Raw genomic sequence first — 18,650 nt, forward strand, 5'->3', positions numbered from 1 at the left:
CACAGGAGAGACTCCTGGACTGTTTCAATAACTCTGTAGTTTAATGTTTTATATTCTGTGTTCTTTGCTTGTTTTTGCCGTTTGTGCAATTTGTTTTTTTTTAGCGCAATGGGTATTGATGTTTTTCTTTGAACGGGTTCAATGGTGTTTCTTTGTTTTGTGGCTGTCTGCAGGAAGACGAATCTCAGGGTTGTATACTGCATACGATAATAAATGTACTTTGAACCAAACCCACATCCATCACTTCAACTGACACCTCGTTCCACACTCTCTGAGTGAAGAAGTTCCTCTTCATGTTCAACTTAAAAACTTTTCACCTTTCACACTTAACCCATGACCTCTAGTTCTAGTCACATACAACCTCAGTGGAAAAAGCATTTACCTTATCTACACCCCTCATAATTTTGCATACCTCTATCAAATCTCTTCTCAATCTGCTGTGTTCAAAGGATTAAAGTCTGATTTGTGAATGGACATTGAACCCATGAACACTACCTCACTACTTTTTTTTAATTTGTTTTTTCTTGCACTACTATTTTCAACTTAGCTATTTAATAGACACATTTAGGCATCCGTTAGTCTTGCGAGACCATAGATCTGCGCCTGGAAAAGTCTTCACTCTCCAGGGCCTATATATATATTTTTACGGTAATTAATTTTTTCTCTATTTATTCATTATGTATTTCATTGTACTGCTGCTGTAAAGTTAACAAATTAACAACTTTCATGACATATGGCGGTTGTATTAAATCTCATTCTGATTCTTTCGACCTATTCAATCTTTCCATATAACTCAGGTCCTCAAGACCCGGCAACATCCTTGTAAATTTTCTCTGTACTCTTTCAACCTTATTTACATCTTTCCTGCAGGTAGATGACTAAAACCACACACAGTACTCCAAATTACACCTCATCAATATCTTATACAACCTCAACATAACTTCCCACATTCTGTACCCGATACTTTAAGCTATGAAGGTCGATGAGCCAAAAGCTTTCCTTCAATTTCACCCTTTCAAAATTAATAACATTTGTCCTGTAGGTAGGTAGTTCATACGTTCTGGACTAGTGATGTGAAAGGTTGCGGAAGGGTGGCAGTCACCTCAAATAGGAAAAATCTCAAATACTCACATCAATCCGGAGGCAGGGCTTGTTCTGACCTGACACTTTATTGAGCATCCATTTTCCTCAGTCTCCCTTGTGCCTGGCACTGACAGAAAATGGAGAAAGATTAATGGTTGCCAGGAAGCACACAGACAAAGTCATTCTGCAAAATAATAGATATTTACAGATTCCTTCAGAGTCTGAGATCGAGATCTACATACAGTGTACGCCTAGAACTCTGAGCTCCACTACAAACTGGACAAAAAATTGAGCTCCGTGGATCAGAGTAACATAGTGGTTTGCCCAAAGCTTTACAGAACGGGCAAATAGGGGTTAATTCTCACCGCTGCCTGCAAGGTATTTGTACGTTCGCCCTGTGACCGTGTGGGTTTCCTCCAGGTGCTCTGGTTTCCTCCCACAGTCCAAAGGTGCACCATTTAGAGGGTGAACTGGTTATTGTAAATCATCCCGTGATTAGGCTAGGATTAAATAGGGGAACTGCTGGGCAGCATACTCACAGGGCCGATTCTGCGCTGTATCCCGATAACTAAATAAATATGACAGTAGCAAGCAGATTGTCCAAGAACTGAGGGGAAAAAAACAACAAAATGCTCGAAATCTGAATAAAACCAGAAAATGCTGGAAAGGATCAGCAAGTATATATGGAAAGAGAAAAGGAGCTAATGTTTTAAGCTGAAGACCTGAAAGATGAAATATGAACAATGGAGCATAGAACTGTACAGCAATGGAATGAACCCTGTACATTCCTTTATCTCCTGTTTGTCTGGACAAGGTGGCACCAGTGAATGATGCTACTTCAGGCGACATCTTTCAGATAGTCCACAAAACTATTTCCTTCAAGTAGACACACAACGAGATGCATTGTTTGCATCAACAACTAATTAAGACCATACGACACAGAAGCACAGTTAGCCCATTTGGCCCATTGAGGCCGCTTCGCCATTTCAACATGGCTCATCTATTTCCCTCTCAGCCTCAGTCTCCTGACTTCTCCCCATATCCCTTCATTCTTCTGAATTCCAGTGAGTAGAGGCCCTGAGCCATTAAACACTCCTCATACGATAAGCCTTTCAATCCTGGAATCATTTTCATTAACCTCCTTTGAACTCTCTTCAATGTCAGCACATCCTTTCTTAGATAAGGGACTCAAACCGGTTTACAATATTCCAAGTGGGGCCTTGCCAGTCCTTTGTACTGGGGGAAGACCACAAGTATTAAAAGATACAAAGTACATTTATTATCAAAGGATGTGTACAAAATACCACCCCAAGATTCATCCTCTGCAGGCAACCACACAACAAAGAAACACCATGGAATCCGCTCAAGAAAACATCAAACACCCAAAATGCGAAAAAGAACAAATTGTGCAAAGGGCAAAAAGCAAGGGGAAAACACACAGAACATCAAATTAGAAGGGCAGTAGTATTCAGTTTAGTTCAGTTTAACATCGTGTCGTTAGCCCACTGAAGATCACTAAGCCATTGTTCGCCAAAGCACCCCAGTCTGCATTGATCAAACAGCTCAAAAACAGCAAAGAGTAACTAGAATCCAGGAACACAAGCAACATGAACCCCAAAATGCATTACACACACACACACACTCCAGTGCCAACAAAGAATGCCCACAATACTCAGCAGAACAACACAAAACGCAAGTAACAAACCAACAACAGTTGCCATTTCAATCTCCTTCAACTTTCCCTCTTTCACCTTGATCTTTCTCCCCTCTGGTATTTGACATATACAACACATGAAAAGGGCTCTGACTATCTACCCCATCCAGGCACCTCATCAATGTATACATTTTAATCAGGGCACCCTCAGTCTCTGACATTCCAGATAAAACAATCCAAGTTTCTCAAACGTTTAAAATCAGAGAATGTATACAGTATACAACCTAAAACTCTTACTCTTCACAGGCCTCCATGAAACAGAAGAAAACACCAAAGAATAAATGACAGAAAAACATTAGAACCCAAAAGCCCCCCTTCCACGCACAAGCAGCAAAAGCATCAACCCTCCCCCTTCCCTCATTTGTTCCAGCAGGAAGCATCAGACCCCCACCACCCATCAGGTAAGCAATAGTAAACGCCAAAGAGACCACGATCTGTCCATCCCAACACTTCGACATCACAGATAGGCTCCCTCTCTCACTACCCAGGGACAGAGAGACATCGCTCCTGCAATAGATGAGAGGGGAGACCAACAGCTTGCTGTTTCTATGTTAGTCTGCAACATTACTTATTCTTGTTCCCCCAACTCGGGGGTGGGGGTGGGAGAGACAGAGAGAATTTATAATTATTGCACTCCTGCCCAGGACCAAGAAAGAAGGCAATCATGCTGATAGGTTGAAGAGAGGGACTTGATAGACTTCTGCATAATAACACAGCTACTAATACAATTACACTTGAGTTCAATAATGTCCTCCAAGAAAACCACAAACTTGTCGTAGGTCTTGGAAGCTTGCGTGCCTCAATGACCCGGAGAGCTATGTTGGCTGGTGTCAGGGCTTTATGCTTTGACTCTTTAGCCCAAAAGGGTAAAGGCCAGACTAAGAGTGATCCACTAGTCCTCCAGGCTCAGAGGTTCAACTCAGTACTAACAATCCTGACTGGTCAAACATAATTGCTATGGAGACAGCAATGAAGGACCCCTTTACATCTGAGTGGGACGGTATTTCTGAGTCTCCACCCAGGACTTGCATGACTGACGGTAGTGAAAACAGAGAGGAATCTACTGACATGATGAATGACACCGTGAACACCACTGGCCTAACGGGCAGGAAGTAAATTCATGATGCTATACAGCAGAGTGTCTTATGCCTCATGTAACCTGCAGCACAATAGCATAGTGGTTAGCACAACGCTTTACAGTACCAGCGACACGTGTTCAATTCCTGCTGCTGCCTGTAAGGAGTTTCTACATTTTCCCCATGACTGCCAGTGTTTCCTCCGGGTGCTCTGCTTTCCTCCCAGTCCAAAGGCATGGTTGGTAGGTTAATTGGTCATTATAAATTGTTCCCTGATTGGGCTAGGATCAAACTGAAGATGGCTGGGCAGTGTAGCTCGTAGGGCCGGAAGGGTCTATACTGCACTGTGTCTCAATAAGTAAATAAAGAAAATCCTGCAAACAATAAATGCAATCAAATAGCGTTCTGAACTCAAGTCCACAAAGAGAGTCCACCCACAGACCCTAGTTCAGCGCAGAGTGACGCAGCAAGCTGAACCATCCTATCCCTCGCCTCGGGTCCCCACACCCTGACCTGTCCAATCTAGCCAAGTGCCCGAATGAGAATCCGAATCAGGTTTATTATCACCAGTGTGTGTCGTTAAATTTGTTACTTTAGCAGCAGCAGTTCAATACAAAACATGATAATATAGAAAAATAAATAAATCAATTACAATAAATATATATATCTATATGTATGTATGTATAGTAACTGGATTTTAAATTGTACAAAATCAAAAATAATATATATTAAAAAAGGTGAGGTGGTGTTCATGGGTTCAATGTCCACTTAGAAATCTGATGGCAGAGAGGAAGAAGCTGTTCCTGAATCGCTGAGTGTGTGCCTTCAGGCTTCTGTACCTCCTCCCTGACGGTAACAGTGAGAAGTGGGCATGTCTGGGTGATAGTGGTCCCTATTGATGGATGTTGCCTTTTCTGAAGTGCCATTCCTTGAAGATGTCTGGCTGGTACCCAAGATGGATCTCACCAATTTTGCAACTTTCTGTAGCTTCTTTCATTCCTGTGCAGTAACCCTCCCACCACCCCCCCCATACCAGACAGTGATGCAGCAAGTCAGAATGCTCTCCGCTTTCCATGGTATAACCACCCCCCCCCCCATACCAGACAGTGATGCAGCAAGTCAGAATGCTCTCCGCTTTCCATGGTATAACCACCGCCCCCCCCCATACCAGACAGTGATGCAGCAAGTCAGAATGCTCTCCGCTTTCCATGGTACATCTATAGTTTTCTAGTGTTTTAGGTGACAAACCAAATCTCTTCAAACTCCTAATGAAATATTGCTAATGTCTTGCCTTCTTTATAACTGCATCGAAATGTTGGGACCAGGTTAGATCCTCAGAGATATTGACACTCAAGAATTTTAAACTGCTCATTCCCTCCACTTCTGATCCCTTTATGAGGATTGGTTTGTGTATCCTTGTCTTACCTTTTCTGAAGTCCACAATCAGCTCTTTTATCTTACTGACACTGAGTGCAAGGTTGTTGATACAAGACCACCCAACTAGCTGGTATATTTCACTCCTGTACGCCCTCTCATCTCCATTTACTAACAATGGTTGTATCATTAGCAAATTTATAGACTGTATTTGAGCTACACCTAGCCACACAGCGATGGGTATAGAGGGAGTAGAGCAGTGAACTAAGCACACACCCTTGAGGTGTGCCAGTGTCGATTGTCAGCAAGGCGGAGATATTTTACCATTCTGCACAGATTGTGGTCTTCCGGTTAGGAAGTCGAGGATCCAATTGCAGAGAGAGGTAAGGAGGCTAAGTTCCTGTAGCTTATCAATCAGGACTGTGGGAATGGCGCTGTTAAACTCCGAGCTACAGTTAACAAACAGCATCCTGACATAAGCGTTTGTATTGTCCAGGTAATCTAAAGCTGTTGAAGAGCCATTGAGATTTCATCTGCCATAGACTCTCCCAAGCATCAGGTTCAGTTGCTTCAATACCCTCTGGGGTGTGGACCCAGCTCTCTCATTTCGGCCTGTACTGACCTTCACAATTCAGCCTGGTGCTTAAATTGTCATCCAAGCATCTTGCAAGCAACTTATAAATTGTGCTTTGTGTTCCATCTCTTTTCAATTAATCTACATGGAACTAGAAAGGATGGTGTAGTGTCACGGAGTTCTAGCATACAACAAACACCAAGATTTTCATCAGTTCTGCTCCAAATTTATGTATTTTTAAAAAAGCACTTCACCGTTAGTTGCCAACTCCAGAAAAGGATAGCAGAGGTGCTATAGAAATACATTCAGTGGCCACTTTATTAGGTACACCTGCTCATTAATGCAAACATCTCATCAGCAATCACGTGGCAGCAACTCAATTCATAAAAGCATGCAGACAAGGTCAAGAGGTTCAGTTGTTGCTCAGACCACAATGGGGGAAAAATGTGATCAAAGTGACTTTGATCATAGAATGATTGTTCGTGCCAGATGGGGTGGTTTGAGTATCTCAGAAACTGCTGATCTCCTGGAATTTTAAGGCTCAACAGTCTCTAGCATTTACAGAGAATGGTGCGAGAAACAAAAAAAATCCAGTGAGCGCAAGTTCTGTGGGTGAAAACGCCTCGTTAATGAGAGAGGTGAGAGGAGAATGGCCAGATTGGCTCAAGCTGACAGGAAGACAACAGTAACTCAAATAACCACATGTTATTTATTTATTTCTTTGTTTATTTAGATACAGCACAGAGTAGGCGCTTCCGGCCCTTCAAGCTAGCCACCCAGCAATTCCCCAATTTAATCCTAGCCTAATCACAGGACAATTTTCAATGACCAATTAACCCACCAACCAGTATGTATTTGGACTGTGGGAGGATACCAGCACCTAGAGGAAACCCGCATGGTCACAGGAAGAAACGTACTGACTCATTACAGTCAGTGGCAGGAATTGAACTTGAGTTGCCCATACTGTAAAGCCTTGTGCTAACAACTATGCTACTGTGCCTCCCCAGTTATAACAGTGGTGTGCAGAAGAGCATCTCTGAACCCACCACATGTCAAACCTTGAAGCGGATGGGCTACAGCAAGAGAAGACCACACCGGGTTTCACTCCTGTACCTAATAAAGTGGCCACTGAGAGTACAAATCCTGTTTCCTCGGCCTCAAAAGCAGCTCCTCCTTGAGATTGTTACTTTCTCCCTGACCTTCATTCCGAAGAAGATGGCGACAACCAAGGACAACATCCTCCAGACAGTTCACAAGACTACTTCTTTCATGTTTTGAACAAAGAACTGCACAGGACAGGAACATGCCCTTCGGCTCACAACGTTATGCCAAGCCAGCTAAAAAGTAAATTTTTAAAAGCCCAAACACTAATCCCTCCTACCAACACAATGTCCATATCCCTATCTTCCTCACATCCATGTGCCTATCTAAACACATCTTAAAAGCCTCCAATATGTTTGCCTCTACCACCAGACCAGGCAGCATATTCCAGGCATCCACCACTGTCCCGAGTAAAAAACTTACCCCTCACATCCCCTTTGAATCTATTCCCTCTCACCTTCAATGTATGCCCTCTGGTATTAGACATTTCAACCCTGGGAAACAGATACAGTCTTACTACTTTATCTATGCCGCTGATAATCTCTAAACCTCTATCAGATCTCCCCTCAGCCTCCAGCACTCCAGAGAAAACAACCCAAGTTTGTCCAGCCTCTCATGATAGCACATGCTCTCTAAACCAGGCAGCATCCTGGTAAATCTCTTCTGCACCCTTCCCAAAGCCTCAAAATCCTTCCTATAGTGGGGCAACCAGAACTGTGTGCAATACACCAGATGTGACAATGCAGAATTTTATAAAGTTGCAACATTACCCTCATGACTTTTTCTTTCAAATGTAGTTCTGCTGTTGGAGCCTGTGATTCTCATTTTGGTGGTGTGTTATCAGGCCGACTGAGCAACCTGGTGCTTTGCTGTCCCTGACTGGGTTGCAGAAGGCCGTGAGGCCAAGAAGCCCGGAGACAGGACATGAGCCCACAATCGACTCCATTTCCTGCCAATCTCACCGATGAAGTGCCGAGGAAGAAATCGTTGAGGCGAGAGCGGAAGATGAGCAAGTGTTCAGTGCCATCTACCAGCCTCTCACTCACTACTGCCGGATTATGATGTCTGTGTGTGACCGCCTCTCTCGCTTGCTGTTCCCAAATGTTCAAATGGTCTCTCTCTCTCCCTTGATGCTGCCAAAGTTCCTGGGCAGGGTTTAATCAATACGATTTAAGGATTGGACTCTGTAGTTCATGTTTAGATGCATTTCTGGTTGCACTCTTGTTTGTTGCTGGTTTGGGCGATCTTGAATTGGGACGGCCTGCAGATAATGAATATGGAGCTGAACTGAATATGCCTAGACTCTTTTCAAGTTTGTGTTTTATATTCTGTATTACTTTGCTCATTTTTTTTTGTTGCCAGTTGAGCGATTTGGTTTTTTTTGCATGTGGGGGGGAGGGAGGTTTGCTACTTTTCTTTGACTGGCTTCCATCGTTTTCTTTGTTTCCTGGCTGTCTGTGGAAAAGTCGATCTCAGGGACGTATTCTACAAATATACTTTGATAACACTGGACAACAAAGATTTTGCTTCCTGAATACTTTTGGATATATCTTATGGAATTGGCGCTGCTGATCATGAAAATCACCATGAAATTTCCCTATCATGTACTATATTTGTTATTTCAATTCATAATTCAAGTCAGAATAACTGATACCAGGATTAAGGAAGCATTTCTGTTGATCCACAATTCAAACAGGTCATCAACGACAGGTAATTCGACAAACTTCTAGAGGGACAAGAGAAAATCACGTGGAAGGCATTCAAGGATGGTGTTGATCTTGGCAACTACAGAGCACCAAACTACATGCAGCTGGTTGACAACATGATTCAAGCATACAAAACCATGAGGTGCAACATGTCACTAAAGATTCATTTTCTGCATTCCCATTTAGACTTCTTCCCTGCAAATCTTGGCGCTGTCAGTGATGAGCATGGTGAAAGGTTTCACCAGGACATTGCGGTCATGGAGAAACTGTATCAGGGCAACTGGAATCCGTCAATGCTGGCTGATTATTGCTGGACACTTAAGCGAGAAGCCTCAGACACTTGAGTACAAATGAAAATCATCAACAAAACATCTTTAGCTTAGTTGAACTATTGCAAAGTGTCAGCACTGTTATGTAAGTAAACACATTGTATCCAATAAAAATTAATTCCTTGTTTCTCCAAATTCCCAAGTGATTGATTGATTTATTTATTTATTGAGATACAGCACAAAACACACCCTCCTGGCCCTTCGAGCAGCAATCCTCCAACTTAGTCCTCACCCTAACCACAGGACAATTTACAATGACCAACCAACCTGCTAACCAGTATGTCTCTGGACTGTGGGAGGAAATTGGAGCACCCGGAGGAAACCCATGCGGTCACAGGGAGAAAGTACATACTCCTTACAGACGACGGCAAAAATTGAACATGGGTCACCTGTACTGTAAAGCGTTGTGCTAACCACTATACCACAGTGCCGTATTTGTGTTCAGCTTCAAACAGTCCATCATAGACAAAAAAATTCTGAGGAAGAAATACTTTCAAAAATATTTGTTGTCCAGTGTAATAAAATAATCTCTGAATCTTTTTTCTGCAGTCGTTCATTGCAAACACGCCTACAAACATCTCTTTATTTTTACAAAAGCTGTCTACGACTGCAATTTAAACTTCTCACAACCAGACCAGCTGCTCATTTCTGCAACCGATGACAGGCAGAGTCCCCACACGTCCTGACTGACTCAGCCTCCTACACACCTATTTTCATGCGGTGGGAGAGAAAAGTTACCTCACTTCAATGGTAAGGTGCCTGATTTGTACAAGTTCTTTTGGAAAACCATGACTTTTTTTGATCAATTCGTAACAGAGCATTTCAGCCCTGTATAATTACTCAGAGAGCAATTTCATAATTAAAAGGCAGGCTTTAAACCAGGCTAATAGGAGACCCCAGGACTGAAACCACAATTGTACAGCTCAGCTGTAGGCTTAAGTGTGGAGAAATCTTCAACTATACTGAAACAAGTCCTGTGTTCAAGGCAAATTCACATGCATAATTAACCAATGTCATTTTGTCAATCAAACAAGACCACATTTTACATTTAATATAAAAAATAAGGGTACAAGTTCAAAGTACATTATCAAAGTATGTCTACATTATACAACCCTGAGATTTGTCTTCCCACAGACAGCCACAGAACAAAGAAACACAAAAGAACCCATTTTAAAAAGACCATCAAACACCAAATGTGCAGAGAGAAAAAAAAATTGTACAAACCCTAAATGCAAGCAAATAACGTACTAAACTGAAGTCCACAAAGTGAGTCTTTCCCCGGATCCTTAGTTCAGCACCAAACTGAGTAAATGCTGCGGAGCAGCGAGCTGAACTGGCCTGTGCCTCGCCTCAGGCCCCATCACCCTGACCTTTTCGATCTGGCTCAGCGCCTAGATCTTTGTCCCACCTATCCCATCCCATCTGTTCACTCACAGGACACCAAGTGGGCATCAGGCAAAGAGTAGATCTTACTCAGACACAGAATCGAATACCCTACCCACACATACCACAGGCATGATGCATTTTGCTAGGTAACCATGCACATTACTATTTGGCCGCCTTCCTATTATCACTGGTGCCCCTGGCAAAAGACAACTCCCATTCCTACAGGATATGCACTGCAAACTCACAACTGGGCAAACGAGTCTCGGATCAACATCTACGTAGGCACCAGAAATCTTACATGATGCCCAAGAAAATGATTACAGGGTGCGTGTCCCAATTGAAACAAAAACCTGGCATGTACAAATATATATAGGAGTTAGGTACAGTAGGAATACAAATCACTTAATTCTCACCAACACTTAAAATACTTTGTGGTGAAATGTCATATTGGAATACTACCCCAACATCCCAAATTTCTTCACATCAGTAACTCCATCCATTCCACAACCCACCACCATCTCCCTAAACCCCCTTCTCAACAGTACCAACCACAACAAATTCAACATTACACCGCAACACACACAAAATGCTAGAGGAACTCAGCAGGTCAGGCAGAGAGATCAAGAAAAGGGAAGGAGGTGTCAGAAATGGACTGAGTGAATTTAAGGGCAGGGTGGAAGTTGACATTACACCACCTTAGGCTTTTTGACTTTTAGAGATTGAGCAGATGCTGGAAATGCAGAGTGTCATATACAAAATGCTACAGAAATTTAGCAGGTCAGAAGAGAAATAAACAGTCAACGTCTCAGGATGAGACCCTTCATCAGAACTCATCAGCTCCTGGTGGAGGGTCTTGGCCAGAAAGTTCAACTGTTTACCAGTGTATCCTTGATCCACCCGCATTCCTATTCCTATCTGTATTCCCACAACTGTGTCGCCACCCACAGCTCAACCTGCTAATTAAATTTGCTGACGATACTACATTGATTGGCCTAATCGCAAATAATAGTGAAGCAGCCTACAGAGAAGAAATCATCACCCTGACACAGCGGTGTCAAGAAAACAACCTCTTTCTCTCAACGTCGCAAAGACAGAGGAGCTGGTTGTGGACTAGAGGAGGAATGGAGATAGGCTAACCCCTATTGACATCAACGGATCTGGGGTTGAGAGGTTGCTCAGCTTTTAAGTTTCTCGGCACACACATCACCAAGGATCTCACGTGGTCTGTACATATCGGCTCTGTAGTGAAAAAAGCACAGCAGCGCCTCTTTCACCTCAGATGGTTGAAGAAGTTTGATATGGGTCCCCAAATCCTAAGAACTTTCTACAGGGGCACAATTGAGAGCATCCTGACTGGCTGCATCACTGCCTGGTATAGGAACCGTACTTCCTTCAATTGCAAGACTCTGCAGAGAGTGGTGCGGACAGACCAGTATATCTGTAGATGTGAACTTCCCCTATTCAGGACATTTACAGAGACAGGTGTGTAAAAAAGGGCCCAAAGGATCACTGGGAACCCGAGTCATCCCAACCACGAAGTTCCACACAGAAAATGCTGGAAGAACTGCAGGCCAGGCAGCATCTATGGAAAAAAGTACAGTCGACATTTTGGGCTGAAACCCTTTGACAGGACTGGAGGAAAAAAAAGCTGAGCAGTAGTTTTGAAAGGTAGGGGGAGGGGAGAGAGAAATGATAGGTGAAACTTGGAGGGGGAGGGATGAAGCAAAGAGCTAGGAGGTTGATTGGTGAAAGGGACAGAAGGCCATGGAAGAAAGATGAAATGGGAGTGGGGGCGGGGGGGAGAGGAGCACCAGAGGGAGGCGATGGGCGGGCAAGGAGATAACATGAGAGAGGGACATGGGGATGGGAAATGGTGAAGGGGGAGTGGTGGAGGCATTAGTAGAAGTTTGAGAAATCAATGTTCATGCTATCAGATTGGAGGCTACCCAAACGGAATAAGGTTTTGTTCCTCCAACCTACGTGTAGCCTCATCACGACAGTGAAGGAGGCCACGGATGGGCATATCGGAACAGGAATGGGAAGTGAAATTAAAATAGGTGGCCAGTAGGAGATCCCACTTGTTCCGGAGGACGGAGAGTAGATGCTCGGTGGTCTCCCAATCTACATTGGGTCTCAGTGATATACAAGAGGCTACACCAGGAGCACCAAACACAGAATATGAGCCCAACAGACTCACAGCAGAAGTGTCAGCTCACCTGGAAGGACTATTTAGGGCCCTGAATGATAGTGAGGGAGGAGGTGTAGGGGCAGGTGAAGCACCTGTTCCGCTCGCAAGGGTAAGTGTCAGGAGGGAGATCAGTGAGGAGGGATAAATGGACAAAGGAGTCGCATAGGGAGCGATCCCTGTGGAAAGCAGAAAGTGAGGGGGGGAGGAAGATATGTTTGGTGGTGGGATCCAGTTGCTGGTGGCGGAAGTTTTGGAGAATTATGTGCTCAACACAGAGGCTGGTGGGGTGGTAGGTGAGGACAAGAGGAACCCTATCTCTGGTAACATGGTGGGAGGATGGAGTAAGAGCAGACGTCCCTCCGCACTGAGAGTCTGTTGGGGTCATATACTGTGTTCGGTGCTCCCAGTGTGGCCTCTTGTATATCAGTGAGACACAGCGTAGATTGGGAGATCGCTTCGCCGAGCATCTACGCTCTGTCTGCCAGAAGAAATGGGATCTCTCAGTGGCCACCCATTTTAATTCCACTTCCCATTCCCATGTCCATCCATGGCCTCCTCCACTGCTGGGAAAAGGCCACATTTAGGTTGTAAAGAAACACCTTAAATTCTGTTTGAGTAGCCTCCAACCTGATGGCATGAACATCGATTTTTCAAACTTCCAGTAATGCCTCCACCACCCCCCCTTCTCTATTTCCTATCCCCCTGTCCCTCTCTCACGTTATCTCCTTGCTCGCCCATCGCCTCCCTCTGGTGCTTCTCCCCCCCGCCCCCCCAACCTTCTCCTTTCTTCCATGGCCTTCTGTCTCTTTCACCAATCAACTTCCTAGCTCCTTGCTTCATCCCCCCCCCTCCAAGTTTCACCTATTGTCTGGTGTTTCTCTCTCTCTCCCCACCCACACCTTTCAAATCTACTCCTCAGCTTTTTTTCTCCAGTCCTGCCAAAGGGTTTCGGTCCAAAACGTTGACTGTTTACTCTTTTCCATAAATGCCTGGCCTGCTGAGTTCCCCCAGCATTTTGTGTGTGTTGCTCAGATTTCCAGCATCCATTCCAGACTTTCTCTTGTTTGTCACAAACTGTTCCATCTGCTACCATCAGGGAAATGGTACCGCAGCATAAAAGCCAAGACCAACAGGCTCCAGGACAGCTTCTTCCACCAGGTCATCAGACTGCTTAATTCACTCTGATACAATTGTATTTCTATGTCACATTGACTGTCCTGTTGTACAAGCTATTTACTACAAATTGCACATTGCACATTTAGACAGGCATGTAACAAAGATTTTTACTCCTCATATATGCGAAGGCTGTGAGTAATAAAGTCAATTCAATTCTTCAGTCATCAGCAGGATAGACCCCACCACTAATGGAATTCATCTTCTGCTTGCAGAGGTGGTGGCAAAAATCAAAGAAAAATGTAATTCAACACACACAAAATGCTGGAGGAACTCAGCAGGTCAGGCAGCGTCTATGGAAGTGAATTGATAATCAACATTTTGGCCCCAAACCTTTCTTCAGGACTGAGAAGAAAGAGGAAGATGCCAGAATAAAAAGGTGAGGGGAGGGGAAAATGACAGAGAGAAGGTGATAGGTGAAGCCAGGTGGGTGAGAAAGGTAAAGGACAGGAGAGGAATGAATCCGATAGGAGAGAGGCGTGGACCATAGGAGAAAGGGAAGGAGGAGGGGACCCAGGGGAGGTGATCGGCAGAAGAGAAGAGGTAAAGGGCCTGAGTGGGAAACAGAGGAAGACGTGAGGGGGAGGGATTTTTTTTTAAACCGGAAAGAGAAATTAATATTCATGCCATTAGATTGGAGGCTACCCAAACAGAAAATGAGGTGTTGCTCCTCCACCCTGAGGGTGGCCTCATCATGACACAATTTAATACTGTTTTTTAAAAAGCCATTTCATTTAACAACAGCTTCCCTCAATAGTTAGAAGTGTCAACTGAGAAATACACAATAAGGTTTAACAAGGCAGCAAGAAACAAACTGAAGTGGTGTCAATATCAATTATTGCTAACATCAACAAGAGTCATTTTAAAGTGGCAAATACTTTCCGAATTGCAAATAAAAGTCAATGTGGTTAATAAGTAATTGACTTACATGGTAAAGACATATAGTTAATTCCATCTGCCCAATTTAGATTGCTTTCCATGGTGTGAATAGTTTAAGTGGCAGAGACTGCAAATCAATACAAGTTGCAGTCTCATATGCAGTTGGATAAACTCACGGTTACGGCTTTACTGATACTGAAAGGCATAAAAATAGAGTGGAGGAAGAGAGAAAGTTTCCAATAGTTGGGGAGTCTAGCACCAGAGGGCACAGCCTCAGTATAGAGCAGGCGTTTTTCATGACATGAGAGTGATAAGAAGCCTGATTCTGATATGGGTCTCTATTGTAGACTGAGAGGAGGGAAGGGAGAGTGGGGGGGGTGGGAGAGGGGTTAGGAGGGAGGGGGGTTGGAAGAGGGGGAGGGAGAAGGGAGGGGAAGGGAGAAGGGAGGGGAAGGGAGAAGGGAGGGGAAGGGAGAAGGGAGGAGAAGGGAGAAGGGAGGGGAAGGGAGAAGGGAGTACCAGAGAGACATTCGGTAATGATCAACTTCTGGACCTGGAGACAATCTACAACCCTCATTGCCTACGGCATGCTCACCGTGTCTTCAATAGTCCATAACACTCAAGGGGGATTGGCAAGCCGCACAACAGCCTTGGGGAAGAAGCTGTATATCAATATTACTGTTTTGGCTAAGATGTTTCTGTGTCTCTTACCAGATGGCAGGAGATTGAACAGTCAGTCTCTAAAATAAGGAGCCCAAAACTGCACACAATACCCCAAGTGTGGTCTCATGAGTACCTTAGAGTCTCAACATCACATCCCTGTTCTTATATTCTGTACCTCTAGGAATGAATGCCAACATTGCATTCACCTTCCCCACCACTGACTCAACCTGGAGGTTAACCTTTAGGGTATTCTGCACAAGGACTCCCAAGTCCCTTTGCATCTCTGCATTTTGAATTCTCTCCCCATCTAAATAATAGTCTGCCTGTTTATTTCTTCCCCCAAAGTGTATGAGCATACACTTTCCAACATTGTATTTCATTTGCCACTTCTTTGCCCATTCTCCTAAACTATCTAAGTCTCTCTGCTGGCTCCCTATTTCCTCAACACTACCCGCTCCTTCACCTATCTTTGTATCATCGGCAAATTTAGCCACAAATCCATTAATCCCATTGTCCAAATCATTGACATACATCATAAAAAGCAACGGTCCCAACACCGACCCCTGTGGAACTCCACTGGTAACCGGCAGTCAGCCAGAATAGGATCCCGTTATTCCCACTCTCTGTTTTCTGCTGTCAGCCGATGCTTCACCCATATTATTAACTCCCCTGTAATTCCATGGGCTCCTATCTTGTTAAGTAGCCTCATGTGCAGCACCTTGTCAAAGGCCTTCTGAAAATCCAAGTACATCTCCTTTGTCTACCCTGCTTGTAATTTCCTCAAAAAATTGCAGTAGGTTAGTCAGGCAGGATTTTCCTTTCAGGAAACCATGCTGGCTTTGACCTATCTTGTCATCTGCCTCCAGGTACTCCATAATCTCATCCCTAACAGTCGATTCCAACAACTGCCCAACCACTGATGTCAGGCTAACAGGTCTATAGTTTCCTTTCTGTTGCCTCCCCCCCTTCGTAAATAGCTAAGTAACATTTGCAATTTTCTAGTCATCCAGTACAATGCCAGAATCTATTGATTCTTGAAAGATCATTGTTAATGCCTCCAGCTACTTCCTTCAGAACCCAAGGGTGCATTCCATCAGGTCCAGGAGATTTAAGACCATTAAAACCATTAAGACATCAGACCATTAAGCTTCCTGAGCTCCTTCACAGTCGTAATTTTCACTGCACATACTTCATTTCCCTGACACTCTAGAATGTCCAGTACACTGTAGATGTCTTCCACTGTGAAGGCTGATGCAAAATACACATTCAGTTCCTTTGCTGTCTCTGCATCTCTCATTACAATATCTCCAGTGTCATTTTCTATTGGTCTTATATCTACCCTCAACTCTCTTTTACCCTTTAAATACCTGAAAAAGCTTTTAGTATCTTCTTTGATATTAGTCGCCAGCTTCCTTTCATAATTCATCTTTTCCTTCCTAATGGCCTTCTTAGTTTCTTTCTGCAAGTTTTTAAAAGCTTCCCAATCCTCTATCTTCCCACCAGCTTTGGCTTCCTTGTATGCCCTCTCTTTTGCTTTTACTTTGGCTCTGACTTCACTTGTCAGCCACAGTAGTGTCCTTCTTGCATTCAAAAATTTCTTCTTATTTGGAATTTATCTGTCTTGCAGCTCCCTCATTTTTCACAGAAACTCCTGCCATTGCTGCCCAGCTGTCCTTCCTGCTAGTGTCTCTTTCCAGTCAACCTTAGTTAGTTCCGCTCTCATGCCATTGTAATTTTCTTTATTGCACTAAAATAATGACACATTGGAATTTAGTTTTTCCTTCTCAAATTTCAAAGTGAATTCAGTCATATTGTGATCACTGTTCCCTAAGGGTTCCTTAACCTTAAACTCTCATATCACCTCTGGATCATTGCACAACACCCAATCCAGCACAGCTGATCCCGTAGTGGGCTCAATGACAAGCTGTTCTAAAAAGCCATTCCTTAGACATTCTACAAATTCTCTCTCTTGAGGTCCAGTACTGACCTGGTTTTCCCAATCCACTTTCATGTTAAAATCCCCAATGATTATCATGACATTGCTCTTCTGACATGCCTTTTCTATCTCCTGCTGTAATTTGTAATCCACATCCTGGCTGCTGTTTGGAGGCCTGTATACAACTGCCATTAGGGTCCTTTTACCCTTAACTCAATCCATAGAGACTCTACACCTTCTGATCCTATGTCGTCCTTTTCTAATGATCTCATATTATTTCTTATAAACAGGACCACACCACTCCCTCGGCCTACAAACCTATCTTTCCGATACACCGTATGTCCTTGGACGTTCAGCTTCCAATGGCAGCCATCCTTTAACCAAGTTTCAAAGATGGCCACAACATCATACTTGCCAATCTGTAGCTGAATTCCAAGATCATCTATTTTATTTCTTATGCTGCGTACATTCAAATATAACATTTTCAGTCCAGTATTTGTTGCTTTCTGTTTTACCTGCACCACGCCTCTATTGCCTGTTACTCATCCCGCTGGCTGTGATTATGCCTTATCTCCTGCCTGTCCTTTCTATCATCTCTGTTGCATGCTATCCTTGATTTATTTCTGTTTTCCCCTTCCTCAGCCCTATCAGTCCAGTTCCCATCCCACTGCAAAACTAGTTTAAACTCTCCCTAACAGCTCTATTAAACCTGCCTGCTAGGATATTGGACCCCTTTGGGTTCAGGTGTAACCCGTCATTTTTGTACAGATCAGACCTCCCCCAGACAAGGCCCCACTGATCCAGGAACCCAAAGCCCTGCCCCCTACACCAGTCTCTCAGCCATGCATTAATATGCCTGATCATGCTATTCTTGCACTCGTTAACACGTGGCACAGGCAGCAAACCTGAGATTACTACCCTGGAGTTCCTGCTTTTCAGCTTCCTACCCAACTCCCTGAATTCTCTCTTCAGGACCTCCTCCCTTTTTCTACCTATGTCAATGGTACCAACGTGTACCAAGACTTCTGGCTGTTCACCCTCTCCCTTCAAACCTGGTGAACAACTCCCATGGAATCCAAGTATTCTACCCTTGAAATCTACCCATAACCTTTTAAAAATATCCATGATTCTCAGGCTTAGCCTGAGGTGTTTAATTCTTAACATTATGAGTAAACATACTTCCAGCAACTTCCATCATATTGTCTTATGATCTCATGCGTTTCATCGATACTGTTACGCATCTGTTTAAATACAGACAGATGATAAAATGAAAACAACAAGATCCCTCCAATCTCTTGACTCTTGTCTTCAATTTTCATTTCAGGCCCAATGTAACTGCCGCCCAGTATCAGAGACCTCCAAGAGGACCACAAACTTGTTGTCGGGTTTGGAGGCTTGCGTGCCTCAATGCCCCAGAGAATATGCTGGCTGGAACCAGGGCTTTACGCTTGGGCTCATGGAAGGGTAG

The 18,650-nt window shown here is 43.9% G+C and overlaps 1 protein-coding gene across 13 annotated transcripts in view; it reads right to left on the bottom strand.

Annotated features, from left to right (window-relative positions):
* Window positions 1-18,650, bottom strand: part of sipa1l3 (signal-induced proliferation-associated 1 like 3) — a 415,438-nt gene that overhangs the window by 354,211 nt on the left and 42,577 nt on the right. For 9 of the 13 annotated variants that reach the window (XM_063063512.1, XM_063063528.1, XM_063063527.1 and 6 more), the window contains exon 2: window positions 1,132-1,210. The exons of the other annotated variants lie outside the window; for them this stretch is intronic. The gene's annotated coding sequence lies outside the window, so the exon portion shown is untranslated. The remainder of the gene's footprint in view (window positions 1-1,131; window positions 1,211-18,650) is intronic. 13 annotated transcript variants of the gene reach the window in all.

Source organism: Mobula hypostoma, chromosome 12 (genome assembly GCF_963921235.1).
Source record: "Mobula hypostoma chromosome 12, sMobHyp1.1, whole genome shotgun sequence".
In the NCBI taxonomy this organism is placed as follows: Eukaryota; Metazoa; Chordata; class Chondrichthyes; order Myliobatiformes; family Myliobatidae; genus Mobula; species Mobula hypostoma.